This window comes from Ambystoma mexicanum, chromosome 7q (genome assembly GCF_040938575.1).
Source record: "Ambystoma mexicanum isolate Mex_15411 chromosome 7q, UKY_AmexF1_1, whole genome shotgun sequence".
Taxonomy (NCBI): domain Eukaryota; kingdom Metazoa; phylum Chordata; class Amphibia; order Caudata; family Ambystomatidae; genus Ambystoma; species Ambystoma mexicanum.
The window spans coordinates 549,776,956-549,793,585 of NC_090941.1; the positions used below are offsets into that span (position 1 = coordinate 549,776,956).

A 16,630-nucleotide genomic window follows, 5' to 3' on the forward strand; every position below is an offset into this window, starting at 1 on the left:
AAGAGTTCAAGCAAAGGAGTTCCTCTGTTCATCAAATTCAAGATTAGGAAGGTTCTAGAGGGATGCTGATTGCAGGTGGCATTTATTGTCATGATGTAGCTATCCCTAACGGAAAGAGGAAAGCTTGAGTATCTCACAGTCATGTGTGGTGATCTTCTCTGTTTGAGTGTCGACGACTCACTCAGTATTCATTAGCCTCCTCATGACTCACTCAGTATTCATTAGCCTCCTCATGACTCACTCAGTATCCATTAGCCTCCTCATGACTCACTCAGTATTCATTAGCCTCCTCATGACTCACTCAGTATCCATTAGCCTCCTCATGACTCACTCAGTATTCATTAGCCTCCTCGTGACTCCCTCAGTATTCATTAGCCTCCTCATGACTCACTCAGTATTCATTAGCCTCCTCGTGACTCACTCAGTATTCATTAGCCTCCACATGACTCACTCAGTATCCATTAGCCTCCTCGTGACTCACTCAGTATCCATTAGCCTCCTCGTGACTCACTCAGTATCCATTAGCCTCCTCGTGACTCACTCAGTATTCATTAGCCTCCTCATGACTCACTCAGTATTCATTAGCCTCCTCATTTCTACAAACCTCAGCTGTTAAAGACTGGCTGAGCAATCTGCGTGGAGTTCTTACTTGAGTCGTGTGCACTTGCTCTCTCGTCTCTGATCCCGTCTCTCTGAAGCTTATTCCAGAGTTGTGGACCGGCCACTGCTAATGTCCTTCCACTGTGTCGCGTTGGAGTAAGTGTCATGCGGGAGTAATGATTTGCCTTTCTGAGATTGATCTGGGATTCCTCGTTTGGATGTGTTTGTTGATTTTGAGTGGAATATATTTAGAACCTCAGTTCCAGTAGGCACAAGGGGTCTCCACCCCATTTTTGAACAGTATGCTTGGGTCAATGCAACGCTGGTCTGTAAGTTTTAGGTCCGGGTTCATCCTGAGATCAGTAGAAGTTGTTGGACTGCTCTTTTGGGTAAGCCGGTAAGAAGACGATTACAGAAGTCCATTACAAAATTCTACTAGCCCCATGGTAATGCCTACTTTGTGATGAATGTCCAGTAGATGCACTATACGTAGGACGTGAAGTTGTAGGTGTTTATTTGCAGGTCAATAAAGCCATCGAAGGCAGTGGATGGTCAAGGATGGTAAAGGGTATTCAGAGAAAGTGACAAAATATTTGCACTTGAAATGCACTTATTGAACGCTTAACTTTAGCAAAGCCAGGTTAATAAATCTGAGTCTAATTGGAAGCAGAGTATTCCAAATCACCTTAATGTGACAAGCATTTAGCTAATACAAAAGATGGGTCACTAGTCATTCTACATAAATGGGCCCCTACACAAATGCCCAAAAAAGTAGAAAGCTCTCATTTATTATCCATGCCATACATTTTTTAATTAAACAGTTACGTAACCCCATATCACCTCTGACCCAAAACTAAACATGCTTGGGCCACTCACGGTCTGCAATGTTGTACATTTCACGTGTTTTTGTTAAGGATATCATTGACCATGAACGTATGGTAATTCTTTTGCAGCATTTCTTTGCAAGTGTATCCAAATCACCCTAGGACTGTATTGCCTGTTGTGTTTTAAATTTCATGTATTGTGTGATATTATAACGCCCTGCCAAGAATTCGTTTTGACAACAATGATGCTTAGCATATCCATGAAGAAAGTGTTATCTTGGTCTCTGTGCTCTCCATATTTAACATCTGATATTTGTATTTGTATTTATTAAATTTATATAGCGCTTTACGCCAAAGCGCTTTACAATATAACAACAAGAATACATAGCGTATATAAACTAGAAGCATATTTGCAAACATGAGACAAGCCTTCAAAAAACACTAAGTAGAACAATTTTCCTAGGATCAAGAACGATGAGGGAGCGTGGAGGAGAGAGGAGGAGATGGAATTTGAAATGAGCAAGGGAAGTGTGAGAGGCAATACAATATTGCCAGGTCTGTCTATCAGGGTGAGGGCTTCCATATGTTACTTGACAGGTTGTACATGATTGTTTAAACACGGCTAGACAATGGAAGCACCAAGTCTGCCAGGCAGGTGAGCAGGACCCAGAGCTACAAGGCAATCACATCAATAAAGGCAGAAGGCAACCCGTCAGCAGCACTCCCCACCAACACTAGTTAGACACGACTGCTCAGGACCGCGAACAGGCGAGGACACAGGATATTGACTATAGAAATCCTGAGTGTCCAAGCTCAGCTCCTTGGCACCAATTATCGATCAAGCAGCACCCTGAGATAAACGTGGAAATTGAGCAATTAAATAAAAGGTAACTCGTGTATTTGCAACATTGTTTTGTAGTAGTTGCTATACATTGAAATCCCTGCCCTGACAGTACATCCAGGCTGCAAACATATTTTCAGACTCTATGGGGGTGGTGGGGATGCAATGCACACCCTGTTATCCAACTGTGTCTTGTTAAAGGAGAGTTCCGGGACTTTTTTTTTATTGTCCCTACGGGTCGGCCATGTGTTTGTAAGCATAAATCGGTAGATCGTAGGAAACTTTCCTATGGACCTTACCCGACTTTTCGCCCCTTATCGCACTCGAAATCAGCCTCCATTTTGTGATAATCCTATCATTCCGCCGCATCGACCTGGCTCACCTGCCTTTGCGGCACTAAATCAAATCCCCCGCCCCTGAAACAGACTTTATCAAAACATTCATATTCCCCGCCTCTATCCGTGACGTGACTGTGCTGCGTAGGCAAACGCGCCCAGGCGTCTTCTACGCGACTCCACACAGACCCCGGAAATCAACACAGATCAGCTCACAATACAGCGCACCACAATTCGGAATATGAAACTGTACTTTGAAATCAAACCGCAAGATTGTAAATGTGGTAAAGTACATTTATTTGACATCAAATGTTTAGAGAATATTCAGCGATTTGCATTTTTATTTGCTCATGTTCCAAAAAGTTCGTATTGAGGAACGCGATGGTCCTTTGCTGTACACAGGGTCTTAGAGCATCTCACAATACAGCACCACAATTCGGAATGTGAAACCGTGGTTTAAAAGCAAACGGCAAGATTGTACATTTGGCAAAGTACGTTTATTGGACATCAAATGTTTAGAGAATATTCAGCGATTTGCATTTTTCTTTGCTCTCGATCCAAATTAGTTCGTCTTGAGGGAAGCGATGTTCGTGTGCAGTACACAGGGTGTTGGTTTACGATAAAAATAAGCTCTTCTGTCGCACTGATAATCGCATGGCTGTTCCAACAACGAGGCGCTAGGCCACCACAATGGTAGGTATGTTGCATCTAACCGTTAGTACCGCGTAAGGGCATACTTGTACTTGGCGATCGTCCCATAAAATGGTCAGGGTGGTAACGTTGTTCACGCGGAGAAGCAACTGGCGGCTGTAGAAGCCGTCCGCCGGTGTCTGGTACTCGTGACACAGACAGTAGTGAATGATGTACCTAAAAACATAAAAAATGAAATTAGTCTCACCATCAGATCCTTATTAAAATTATTCATTTCATAGCGAGGACAGCGCTACTGGGTGTACACAAGTGTTTAAAGGCGTGGCGAGGCATGGAGGGGGGGGGGAGTGCAGGTGGAGAGTGGAAGGGCCCAGGACTGAGGTCGCAGACAGTGGACCAGTTGTAGCAGGGGAGAGGGAGAGAGAAAGCAGAAGCAAAGAGGAAGGTTTTGAGGTGCTTCAGTAAAAGCAGATGTTTCTCCTCAAGATAGTGCGCGGTAGAAAACAATATGCCACATAGAACGAACAAGTACAACTGAACCCGTCTTTAAAGCCACTGTATAGTAATGAAATTGCGGTATAAACTCATCAAAAGTTACTTACATTATATTTGCATTTTCCATTGTGTCTCTGTGTAGGGCAGACCCGAAACACCACTCCTTCTTTGCCGACGTTACTTCTTCTAATGAACGTGGCTCATCGTTTCGTTTCTGAAATTTTATTCATTATCTTTTCTTAGTCTTTCAGGATGGTCCCGGCCTGTCAAGGTCAAATCACAATAGAACCTTATATTGGGTCGTGGGCCGTTCCGCCACCCGAGCAAAACATCAAAGCAGCTGACCTTCACTTTGAGCGAGCACACATTTCTAGTTAGCTGCAGTTAGTTTTAGGGACATCTTGTCTGCGTGCCTTTTTTTTTATTGTCCCTATGGGTCGGCCATGTTTTTGCAATACGGAAACATTCTATAATTTTTGTAAAAATGATTTATATTACTGTTTGGTTTAATTGCAATGGGCCTGCAACATGAGGAGACTCGAGAGAACAGACAATCAAATTACAATCATTTAAACCGTGATGTGTATTTCTCAATGAGCTCTGCTTTAGGTGGACATGGAACAGAGGCAATGTTGGGTGGCAATGCAGTTGTCCCCTGCATAGGTTCGTTCACCACTCCATGTATGTGCCTATCGAGGACATCTACGATAAGTCTCTCAATAAACTCATATTGCATATCCTCAAACACTGGTTTGATCACCCATTGTTTACTTCTTTTAGTGAAGGCCTTATTGTAGCGAAGCGTCCCTAAAGTTCCGGTCGTCCTACTTTGTTGACGGCCAACATTATGGTTATGTGCCAAGACCGCTAAAAGAGTCCGATTTATCATGCCTTCCATGCCAAAATGCAATCTTTTGGGCCTGTACTTGAGGCACATATTGTGGAACACCTCCAAATCTCCTGTGTGGCAGAATTCCGTGAGTCCCCTCAAAGCTTTTGTTATAGTTTTATCAAATACAATCTTTTCAATGGCTTTGTGAGTGGGTGATGAAGGAATCAACCACTTCTTCTTCCGTGCCTCCTCTGTGGACAAATGGCCATGTTCACATTTGTGGAAATGCTCATTTGTCGACCATCGATGTACGTTGCTACAGTGCAACATTACTGACCGCCATTTTTCCAGTAGAATTTCCAACGACCCTTCACATGTTTTTGAGCTCCACCAAAGATGGTTGCTGATTGACTTGGACCACTGTGAAATACCTTGCAATTCTTTTTTTTTACCTGCAGCAGACAATTTTTTATTGATTGATTTTGCAAGATGCCAAACGTCAAATTGGTGATTTATATTTTTGTACTGTTCTCTCATTGTCTTGGCAATTGAAACGTGTCTGTCCGTGGCTATCAGGTCGATCACCATTCCCCGCGATTGTAGTTCTTGCAATGATGCTACAAAGCCAACTTTCTCCATGGCCACTGAGGATGTACTTTGTGACACCTGCACGACCACCGAACTCACAATTTTCTTACTTTCCATGTCCTGAAAGTGGTAGGTGCAGTACTTGGCTGAAAATCCTGGGCTGTCGCACTGTCCATCACCGGCTAGCCTGAAGCGTTTGCCCGCGAATGTACTTTCCATTGACATTTTTTCCATTCTCCAAGCTTCGCTGATGGCTGGAAATAGATAATCGGTTTGGTATTTGTAGAACTGACTTTTCGCAATGAAATGGATTCCCACAAACTGAAAGAAATACTGTAACTTTTTAAAACTTGAACCACTAAAAAGTGCGGCCGCTGCACAAAGTAGATTGCCTGCTGGCAGTTGCCCCAGCATGGGTTGTGCAGACCATGCGAACGGATGATATTGTGTACAGGTGGCATGTATTTTAAGGTTAGTGCCTCGAATTGCACGAGTCACATTAATCAATGGCTCCCCACATACTTCCCCACCAACCGAATGCCCACATTTCATCATCATAATAATATCCATCAAACAGCTATCGAATACAATGAATTTGGCCTCTTTCCTTATACTTTCACTCTGCATCCCAGCTGGTTCGGCCTGTAACGTTGAGGACATGTCACTCGCATGAAAGGTACAATCTCTGATATCGTCTTCCGCTATGCTGAGTGATATTGATGGTGTTTCATTGTCGTCCACGTCATTCTCTTCCATTGCAACATCTGTTCCTTGTCCGGAGATGGGAGAAAAAAACAATGTCTTCAACTTTCGCGCGCTCTTATTTTTTGCGGGTGTGGATTCTGTGAATTGATCTCCGACTGCATCCAAACTACCAGGAGGACATTCACTATCAATGGCTGGTGGTGGTATAGCTCCGTTGTCAATCACTTCATATTCTTCCCATTGGCACGATGCATCTCCAGTCTCAAGTCCCTGCCAAAAGGTTTGACAAGCAACATCTCTCGTTCGCTTCACTGTCTGTGTAGATTTAGTTCTTACACCCACTCGCAACTAGAGGACAGATTAGAAAAGGGATGTTCAGTTTAAACACAACTTACAGTATTGAACTATTGACAGTGAAAGACAACATAATATAGTGAACAGGACACTAACCTTCTTTTGCTTTCTTTTCTTTGAAACTTTCTTGCCTCGAACTTCAACATCTGGACGCTGTTGCTCCGACTCGTGTGTGCATGTCTCCACTTCCTCTCGCGCTGCAACGACTATATTTTCATGATAAGCACATCCATCACTCACTGAGGCTCCATCGACTCCCTGAAACATAGAACTTTCATTAGTATGTATAATAATATTGAAAACACAAAATGTACTTGGGGACCAATACCCATACGTACATCTCAATAGCAAAACACGAATGAACGCATTGTGTAGAACATTCAAACGACAATAGTTCACGCATTGTTGATCTAGTTAGATTGAACTGTCAAGATCCATACCTCGGGCTCCGCATAGACTTCCATTGATGATATTATTGAAGATGACGCTTCAGCAACTCCCTGAAACACAGTAATTGCATTAGTATGCTTTTCTATTTTGTTAAAAAGAACATAAACTTTGAGCAGGCGTCAACGGCTCATCTAAATAGACCTGCACAAATGATCAGTTGTCTAAAATAAATAATGGATATGTAAATATGATTCGATTTGCTCGATCGTTGGAAGTGTCACCACCCAGAGATCTGCATCAACTACTAGGGGTGATGTTCTTGTAGAAGAAGCTCCGTCATCTCCCTGAAACATAGTACTTGCGTTAATAAAGAAGGAAGTATAGCGGATGTAATCACGTCATATGATTTCGCTTGATCGAACTGTCAGTATCCATACCTCGAAATGCATAAGAACATCAAGGGACGATGTAACTGCGGTGCACACTTCTGCAAGCTGTTGCGCCGACCCGTAACTGCATGCTCCCCCTTCTACTTGGACTAATGCTCCATCGACTCCCTGAAACATAGGACTTTCATTAGTAATGAACACAATATTGAAAAAAGAAGACAAATAGGAGGGCGACGACAGAAGGACATATCAATGGCTAAAAACGAAAGAAACGTACCTCGAGCATCTGAGTGACATCTACGGTTGTCGTCAATGCGTTGGACTCCTCAGCATCTCCCTGAAAGACAGTACTTGCATTATTTTGGATAACAATAATTATAACTGAAAACAAAGACTAGAGGACGAGTACAAGGGTGTACCATTAGGTAAAATAATTACACGATCAATTAAAACTATTGATTTACATGCCTAAAACAAGTCAGTGTCAGAATAGCTAAGTAAGATTACCCGATAGGCGCTTGAAGTGGCTGATGACTGCAATAACGACACGGATGGAGAATCTTCCGCCTTCATATTGAGTGGATACATAAATGGGGAAATTATTGTTAGCTACTGCTACACACTACCGCAAGGCCGAGAACTAGATCCGTAAACTTGACTCACCAGTGGAGGCATGTGGACGAATAGAGTGGGAATAGCGGTTGAGAGCAATTTTCGCCTCGCTCGCGGTGTTTTCTTCTTTATTAGCAATGATGTGGAGTACATGTCTGGGCTAAAGTGCCTGCTGCAGATGCGGTATCGATCACCCCTCTTGTCCGCAAAGACTTCTAGGACTCTACTTTCTAGCTCAGAGGCTGGATATCCGCAATATCGGACCCATCCTCTTATCTGATCTATTGTCTTAGGGAAAACATGCATTATAGTACCTTCAGATTTGTTATGGGTCTTCGAAGGGCAACCGCCAATGGAACAGGCAGGCATTATGGAAAGTTCTGAAAAGTAAAGATCAACAATTCTCTATGAATACCAATGTGTTAAAACAGTAAATGACACATAAAAGGTTCAATGCAAGGTCCGTTTTGGTTCTTGGAACTATACACGTTATTCACATGCGGATAAGTATTTCAATAACTTTCAAAAAATAGAAAAAGTAATTTGACTAAACTCAGAACATGTGACTAGTTCCTTGCATGTACTGTCGTGAACGAAAAGAAAACATGGATGCAATTTGATGACTACTAGCAAATAGATATAAATTAAAAAATTGGACGCAAAATGATTATGGTACATGGACTTACCTTGACGAACAAACAGTTAGATGCAGGGATCAGAGTAGTTTCTTGTCGTAGAACAGGGAGCAGTTCACAGGTTGCAAACTGACGAGTTTGCTCAAAGTGGTCACGGAAGTTCACAGAGACGAAGAGCAGATAACCAGCACCTTCACGGGTTGACTAGCAAAGCGCAAAGAAGTTCTCATTAGAAATATGAGGTGGGTTATAAAGAATTCGAACCAGGGGTGTGTTTGTGAATGAATGACGTGTATATGTCGTGGCATTATGTGGATTGCAGGGGGCCGTCCAGCGTGAGGGGGATGCTTGGCAGGAGACACGGGGTCTGGAGGTAGACATGGGAACAACAAACCCATGCTCTATAGACCACTTTGAAGTGTACATGGTCTTTGGCACCTCTTGGCCTTTATCGCTCCCTGACAGCTCCACTTGCCAGCAGCTCAAGTACCCCGGTGCGAACTGCCTTTGATAGGGCGGGGGGTGGATCGGGGCGGTGGTCGTGCAGACAAGACACAGGAAGACTCGTGAATGGAGACACACTTATGTGGATTGCAGGGGGCCGTCCAGCGTGAGGGGGATGCTTGGCAGGAGACACGGGGTCTGGAGGTAGACATGGGAACAACAAACCCATGCTCTATAGACCACTTTGAAGTGTACATGGTCTTTGGCACCTCTTGGCCTTTATCGCTCCCTGACAGCTCCACTTGCCAGCAGCTCAAGTACCCCGGTGCGAACTGCCTTTGATAGGGCGGGGGGTGGATCGGGGCGGTGGTCGTGCAGACAAGACACAGGAAGACTCGTGAATGGAGACACACTTATGTGGATTGCAGGGGGCCGTCCAGCGTGAGGGGGATGCTTGGCAGGAGACACGGGGTCTGGAGGTAGACATGGGAACAACAAACCCATGCTCTATAGACCACTTTGAAGTGTACATGGTCTTTGGCACCTCTTGGCCTTTATCGCTCCCTGACAGCTCCACTTGCCAGCAGCTCAAGTACCCCGGTGCGAACTGCCTTTGATAGGGCGGGGGGTGGATCGGGGCGGTGGTCGTGCAGACAAGACCCGTTTGCCGCAGGGCCTCACCAAGGAGAGGCCATCTAACTGAATGTAAGAGGATGGCTGCAGGATCTACTACATGGAAGGCAGGGGGGTGAGTTTATAAATACCTCACCCTCCCAGGAGAATATACACTAGATTCATTTAAAAAATCAAAACAACCATTGTTAAAATATATGTTGGGCTTTATTTTAGATTTTAATTAAACATAAATAATAAACATTACACATTGTAAAGTTGAGGTTGCAGCACATCGAGGGAAAATCCGCGGTATTGTCCACTGTCACTGGGGAAATGTTGTCTAATGGCAAGTACCGCACAGGCAGGTATTACTCTCCGAACGCGGTGTCCGAGCCTCCCGTGAAGCCACCAAGTGAAGCAACGATAGGCCACCAGCCTGTACCACCTGTGAAAAAAAAAGATGCAAACTGTATTAAACTGACCAAACTTTCTTATCAATGTCGATTCAGGTAACACATGTCATTTTTCTTAGAAAAAAATTATATCTAGAAAATGCACTATATGGAACCAATTTACATGCGTTCCAATGATATGTAAATGTAATTTTATATGTGGGAGACGACCATGAAATAGTGGTGGCATCACTGACATCACAAACAGAGTATACTTACTCGTTACTCGGATTACGCGGACGAACAGTGCCACGAAGTTCGTGCATAAGCACCATCATCATCCTCAACACTGTCCGTGAGAGGCAGGCTTCCCTGAACTCTGGCAGCTCGGTGATGCATTGCGGACTTTGCTCGCCTTCCTGCTGACTTTGCTCGCTTTCCGAAATGTAGGCCAAGCACCCGGAATTTTCACGGCAGCAGCAGTTCTCCTCCTCAGTTGGCATTAGCTCGCACCGATTGCACGTGCACCAGGTGGAGACGCCGTCCATGCGACATGGTCCAGGCTCTTCATCCGTTGACTGGTCCTCCCAACTGCCGTCCGAATCCCCATCGTTTTCGCGTGCTTGCCTTTCCAGTAGTTCTTCCTCGGTGTACTCGGGCTCGTACATATACGGCATTATTGTGGCCATTGTGCGGTAAAGATAGTAAAATAATTTATAGCGGTGGTACTGGTATCTGTTCACACGGGCTACAAGCGGCGAAGGTAGCTGACCAGAGCACTGAAACGAGTCACAGAATACTCAAAGTAACACAGAGAGAGGAATGGAATCGAAAATCTGCTGCTGTATGTTGTGAAACGGTCTGTTTATACTTATTGGGGAAAGAGGCGTCCTGCCATTTCCATGGCAACACGTCAATAGCTGAGGCGCAGCGATTGTTGACACGAGACGTGCTTGAAATGGGCAGTACGCGTCTGCTGATGTCAGGCTCAGGGGCGGGGGATTTGATTTAGTGCCGCAAAGGCAGGTGAGCCAGGTCGATGCGGCGGAATGATAGGATTATCACAAAATGGAGGCTGATTTCGAGTGCGATAAGGGGCGAAAAGTCGGGTAAGGTCCATAGGAAAGTTTCCTACGATCTACCGATTTATGCTTACAAACACATGGCCGACCCGTAGGGACAATAAAAAAAAAGTCCCGGAACTCTCCTTTAACTCTTTCACTTCAATATGTTTCTAAAAGACCATGAATAGTTGGTTTGCACTTGCTGGGGCCACTTTAAGATCGCCTGTGCCCAATGTCAAGACACGTTTTCATTTAGCATCTTTCAGATTGGCTAGAAATGGGAACCGTTTCCATGGATACTATTTATTGCGTGTGAGCCCTCCTAAAGGTTTTATGGTGCTGGAGAAAAGGCAGCCAATCAGACCTGCGTTCCAGGCATACCTTTCCTTCCCCCAATGGCAATTCTGCTTTCTTTACGCTGTGAGAACCAATTGGCCATTGGATGTGACTTTGCTAAACATTTACCCCTGCAATATGTGCGGAAAAAGTCCATGGGTTTACGACAACGTATGCATTATTGCGCCTGTGCATTATACTTCCACTTGGTCAAATAAAAGGCATCAAACACTGCATTTTGTGTGATTGTGAAAGTGAAGTGACTTGCCAAAAAACCTTTCTGTGCATAAGGCAATCTCAATGCAAATAGAGGGGAGAGGAATCTCCGTGTGGCAGCAGGCGCCTCATTGACCGGGTGGCAGAAAATGATGAATTGACATACTTATAAAAGACCATAACCAAGAGATAGCAAAGCAGAAGGATAACCTTTATTAAACTCTTAAAGAAACGCTGGCTTTTCAACAGATACTTAGCAGGAGCACCCTCTCTGCCCATCCTCCAAGCACACAACCCTTCACTGCCCATCCCCGCGTCCCTCCCTAGACACTGTGCCAACTAACTACTTTGACTCTAATTGGTAAATGTATTTATGTCTAGGTACCCCCTGTAGCCTGCGACTCAAATTAACTAACCAACAGGTGCTGTATCCTGTATGTAACGAGCCATTTCCTCTATTGTAACCAGAGATGTAAGTTTTCTTGAACCTATGCCGTGATACCACAAGGTCTGGGCGTATAACAAATGCCACATAAATAAATAAATAAATAAATAAGAAAGAAAGAAAAGGAATCCTGTCATCTGTGAAAGTGCAGATTACAATGAACCCATTGATAGTCTTACACATTGCAGTACTGCTTTAATCTGGTGGTACATCCATCTTTTGCTGGTTTGGGGCCCTAACAGTGGTGGGGCACAGAGAATTTGCATCAGGTTTGGCCAACATATAAAGTAGCCTCATGGAACCGGTAGGAGACCAGGGTATCATCAGTAGGAAGTGCCATGAACAGGAGCTCCTACTCTATGAACACCCTCTTGGTGTGAGCGCTGCAATGAATGCTGCTAGGCACCTACTGTTACCAGTGGTTGAAGTGAGCGGGAATGGTCAGGAGCGGAGTACCACTACTTTTATTTTGTTCTGTTAACAGTTGTACTACTTTTTACAATCACATTAATTATTCCAGTATGCTACATCTTGAAGTTAAAGCATACCTCTCCATTTTACCCTGTTAACGCAGGTGCAGATAAACTGAAATCTGACCATTTATTTAGGAAGCCTAGGTAACATAGACTGGATGGATTCTAGCTGGCTTCACCTTAGCCGGGGAAGTTGGGGGAGGTCCTGGTAACACTAAGAAGGAAACTCTCTTCACATACTATCTCTTCCTGATTCATGGAAAACTTTACAAGTTTTTATGTCAGGTAAAATGCTAAGACAACATAAAGGTCAATACCATTCACAAGGAATACTTTTTAATATCAGGTGGTGATATAGGATTTGTCCATTCATGGCAAGTGTAAAGTTATAGTAGGAGCTTCTGGGACTATTGCAATGGATTACTGGGGTTACTTCAATGAAATGTATTAGCGGAATCCAGGTGGCACAAAGCTGATTGGTTTAGAACATTCAGCTTAAAAATCTTTGCATCCTTTTCAAATTCCTTTAATGGGACTGCTCCTGCCTTCTTTCAGGATACCATCACACGGTTTATCCCAGGATGGAACCTTTGCTTTATGGCGGATCACAGACTATTCATACCTGAAACTGTCAGCCAGAAAAGATATGACTTTCATTCTTGGGATACAGGTTTTGTAGTAAATTTCCAAATTTCCGTCAATGACAATGTAGGTGTTTTCTAGTTCCTGGCCCCTGTTGAAGCAGCATCTGTTCAGGTAAATGCTAGGCACACATTCTAGTGGAGATAGGATCAGCGAGTCTAGGCAATATATATACATGATCCCACTGACTGATCGACTGAGAAACAAAAAGAACAAGAATACAGGGGCGCCTCCTTCTTTTGCCCGTTCTACCCACTTGGCTGCCAGCCCGGCCCGGCCACAACCCCTTGTCACATGTTGCACTATGCTCCCGCCTACCCCGTGCCACACTGAGGTCACAATTTCACTACATATTTTGGTACACTTATACCATTGACTGTAACCCTCAACCTTCCACTCTGTAACAGCACCAACTGTATGTCTGCTTCACCATGAAAGAAAAAGTATTATATGAGCACCACAAACCTTGGGTAATAATATGCTGCGCTCAGATAACTGAGGGTTCGTAGCGCTATATAAGACAAATTATTATTATTATTATTGGTAGTGGTGAGAAATGAAGACTCCGTCCCGTTGAACTGAATTGAGAGAACATATTTTGGGATGAGGATTGTCTGTTAAGCGATTTGAAACACTTTGTGTATAGGCGCTATACAAATAAACAACCAATTCAATTCCATTCTGTTTGCAGTTAAAGTTATGTGCAGTATGAACTGCAGTTAACATGCAAACTGTGTAAGGAATTGTAGAAGGCCCTTACTGTAAATTTGCCAACATGGGAAACACAATTAAGCCAGAGGTCTGATTGGTGGAAATTAATATCTTGTCAACTACACAGACATCATCAAACGTCTGTATAACCTACATTTTTAGGGGTACATTTAGGGTCCAGTAAACAACAATGGCTGTGAAAAAAATTTGAAGAGGTCCTTATTTATACACATTTGCAGATGTCTGGAACTTCTTTGAGATGTACTTGAACACATTTTTCCAAGGCCCATATGAACAGGACCATTTCACTGAGAACCCGGCTTCTGTAAAAACAAGCTGCGGGGGGGAAAAAACATAGATCTGATTTTCTTTGATCGTCTGACACTCCTCTCATGCAGTTTCCTTTCCATGTCCTCTTTTCTGCTGTGCTTAGAGCATTGTTGTGCACCTTGCGAACAGCCATGGTCTCACATCAGGTGCTCTTGGCTAATTAAAGAGCCTCTCGAAGGTTTGTCCGGACCCATGCTCCTAATTTTATTTCACAATCTTTAAACTTCTTTGCTCTTTGATTCCCAATTACTGGCCTCGTTATGAAAGTGATGTCATGAGGCTTCCTTTGCCAGATCTGACTATGGGGGTACAAATATAATATTGGGCTTGCACCCACTCAACATTTCAAAAGGCGAGACCCATGGGGTGAAACGGGGAAGAGCAGCAATGGGCGGCCACCATTTCACTCACAGTTTGGTTCTCTTCGGCCTACTACTCCCACCCAGACCAATCCCATATTCAGTACTCTATTAAACCTTTCTACAATTCCATTCAACTGGAGGTGGTACACAGCACCGGTCGTCTGTAGTACATCTCCATTTCATTGGATTTAGCAGACGATCCCTTTGTCCATGAGGACCACTTTGAGGAACCCTCCCCTCTTGAAGATGGCATCTAAGAACGGAATTACATTACTACTGCAGCTTTCCTTAGTGAAACCTGCTTCCTCTGATCTGGTGAGGAGATCAATTAAGACAAAGCACTACACTCCTCTACCCCCACCCGTGATGGGATCCCCGATGTCCAAACCTATCAAACACATCACATTAAGACACGCACACTTTATCAAAAAATGTTGCACTGTAAATATTCTCTTACTATATTCTCAATGTGTATGTTATTACTAGGCCACCAGTAGTCACACATCGTGTGTTACTTGGGTTTAGTGATTCCCTAGTTGTCTTCATGCCCGTGAACCATGATGTGTGCCCAATCCCTGACTGGGGGACCAGTCCTGTCTTCCCATCCGATGGGATTGACTACTTCATATAGTTCTATCCTGATGGGGCACACATACCCCAGCATCTTCATTGTCTCCAGTTACACCTAGTGTCCCGGAGTTCCCCCCTCAAATTGCTTAATGAAGCTCATCACACATAGCATGCTCACATTTTTGCTGCCTGTTGTGATCCCTGGAGCACTTCCAACCCTTGCCCATCAATTACCCTCATGGTTAAATCGAACAGGCAGTATGCAGACTTGTTGTTTGCATCTGGGACATACCCTGCATTAAACACATGCTCTTGTATACCAGTAGCGTATTTTCTTATCCTTGAGTAAAATGTCTCCAGCTGCTCAGACTGTAGAATTTCATGTAAATATTTGTGATCCATCCACACCTGAAAAATCACACCCCACGGAAATGATCTACATTTCTTTAATGCCCACTTTTACTAGAGCATTTCCTTTTCAATGGCTGAATAGGATAGCTCAGCAGCCTTAGAACCCTCAATGGAAAGACAGTAACATGCCCACCACCTTCTCTATCTTCAGGAGTACTGAAAAGAGGTCGGCGTTGCTGTCATTAATGGCTGTGATGGTCTTGCTTCCCTTTTCCAAGTAGTGTTTGCATGTTTACAGTACAATCAGCAACATTCAGGACAAACATATAATATTCGGCCATGCCAAGGAGCGATAAGGTTTGGTCATTGCTTTGAGGGTTGGGTGTGTCTCTAATCGTCCCCACGAAATCTAGCCTAGGGTCAACTCCTTTCTCCAAAATGTCATGTCCAAGGTTCTGTATTTGTCCCCTTCTAATCGTGTACTTCTGTTTGTTTAAGGTCACACCGAAGCTTTGTTTGCTACTAAGAATTGCCTGTAGATGAGTATCATGAACATCCATGTCTTTTCTATACACACAAATATTATCATGGAAAAACAGGACACCCTCCAACCCTTGAAGAAGTGATATATTATTCTCTGGAAAATGGACGCAGAGCAAATGAAGTGTTTTTTTTCATCTCTGCACTTAAACGTGTGCCATACACTGAATGTATGGTGTTTAATAGATTAGCTGGGCATTCGTAAGAAAGCAGCTCAAAGGTACGCTTTGAATACTTCCTAGGTCAGCAGTTACTCTCTGGTCCCTATTGTCCGACGAGAGGCCAGTGGATGGTACTGCTCCCAAGACTATTCTTGAAATTTGGTCTACAGCGTCCAACCTGGTGCCTTAAATTCACACACCTGTTCATGGTACCATAAATGGGACTGTTCTTGCTTGTAATCTCTGGTGCGCTATCTGGCATCCAAAGACCACTTACTGGTGTATGTTAGTGTTCCCACCATCTCTCCGGTGCAAGAATGAATGCATGTGTGGCCTGCTGTGTTACAGCCAATCTTGTGGGCATTGCCGCTTTCTCTGAATGCACTGGAGCAGGCAGGACAAAGGCTGCCCGCAGTCACCTTGGGAGCAATGGGTTCTCTCGGGCATCCTGACAAAAATTCCACACCTGTGCTGTCTGCGGGATGATATATGTCAGCCATTTGTGTGCTCCTTTTTAGGGACTTGAAGTGTAGACATTTATGCTAGTTTGTAGTAATTTGCTATCTCTTTTGGCAAGAATCTCTTTGCTGCCCTCTGATTCCCATTCCTGCCATAACCCAGCTGAACATTTGGCATGTGTCTTCCACATGAAATATGTCTGATATATCATACATTGTACTGTTATCTATTCATTCATTCATGTAATTTTTAAATCCTCATTACATTT

At 43.8% G+C, this 16,630-nt stretch overlaps 1 long non-coding RNA gene across 1 annotated transcript in view; it reads left to right on the forward strand.

Annotated features, from left to right (window-relative positions):
* The first annotated feature begins 653 nt into the window (after positions 1 to 653).
* The window catches only part of LOC138528777 (uncharacterized), a 198,099-nt gene continuing 182,122 nt past the window's right edge, over positions 654 to 16,630 (forward strand). The window contains exon 1 of the long non-coding RNA XR_011284241.1: positions 654 to 756. This is a non-coding gene — a long non-coding RNA (uncharacterized lncRNA). The remainder of the gene's footprint in view (positions 757 to 16,630) is intronic.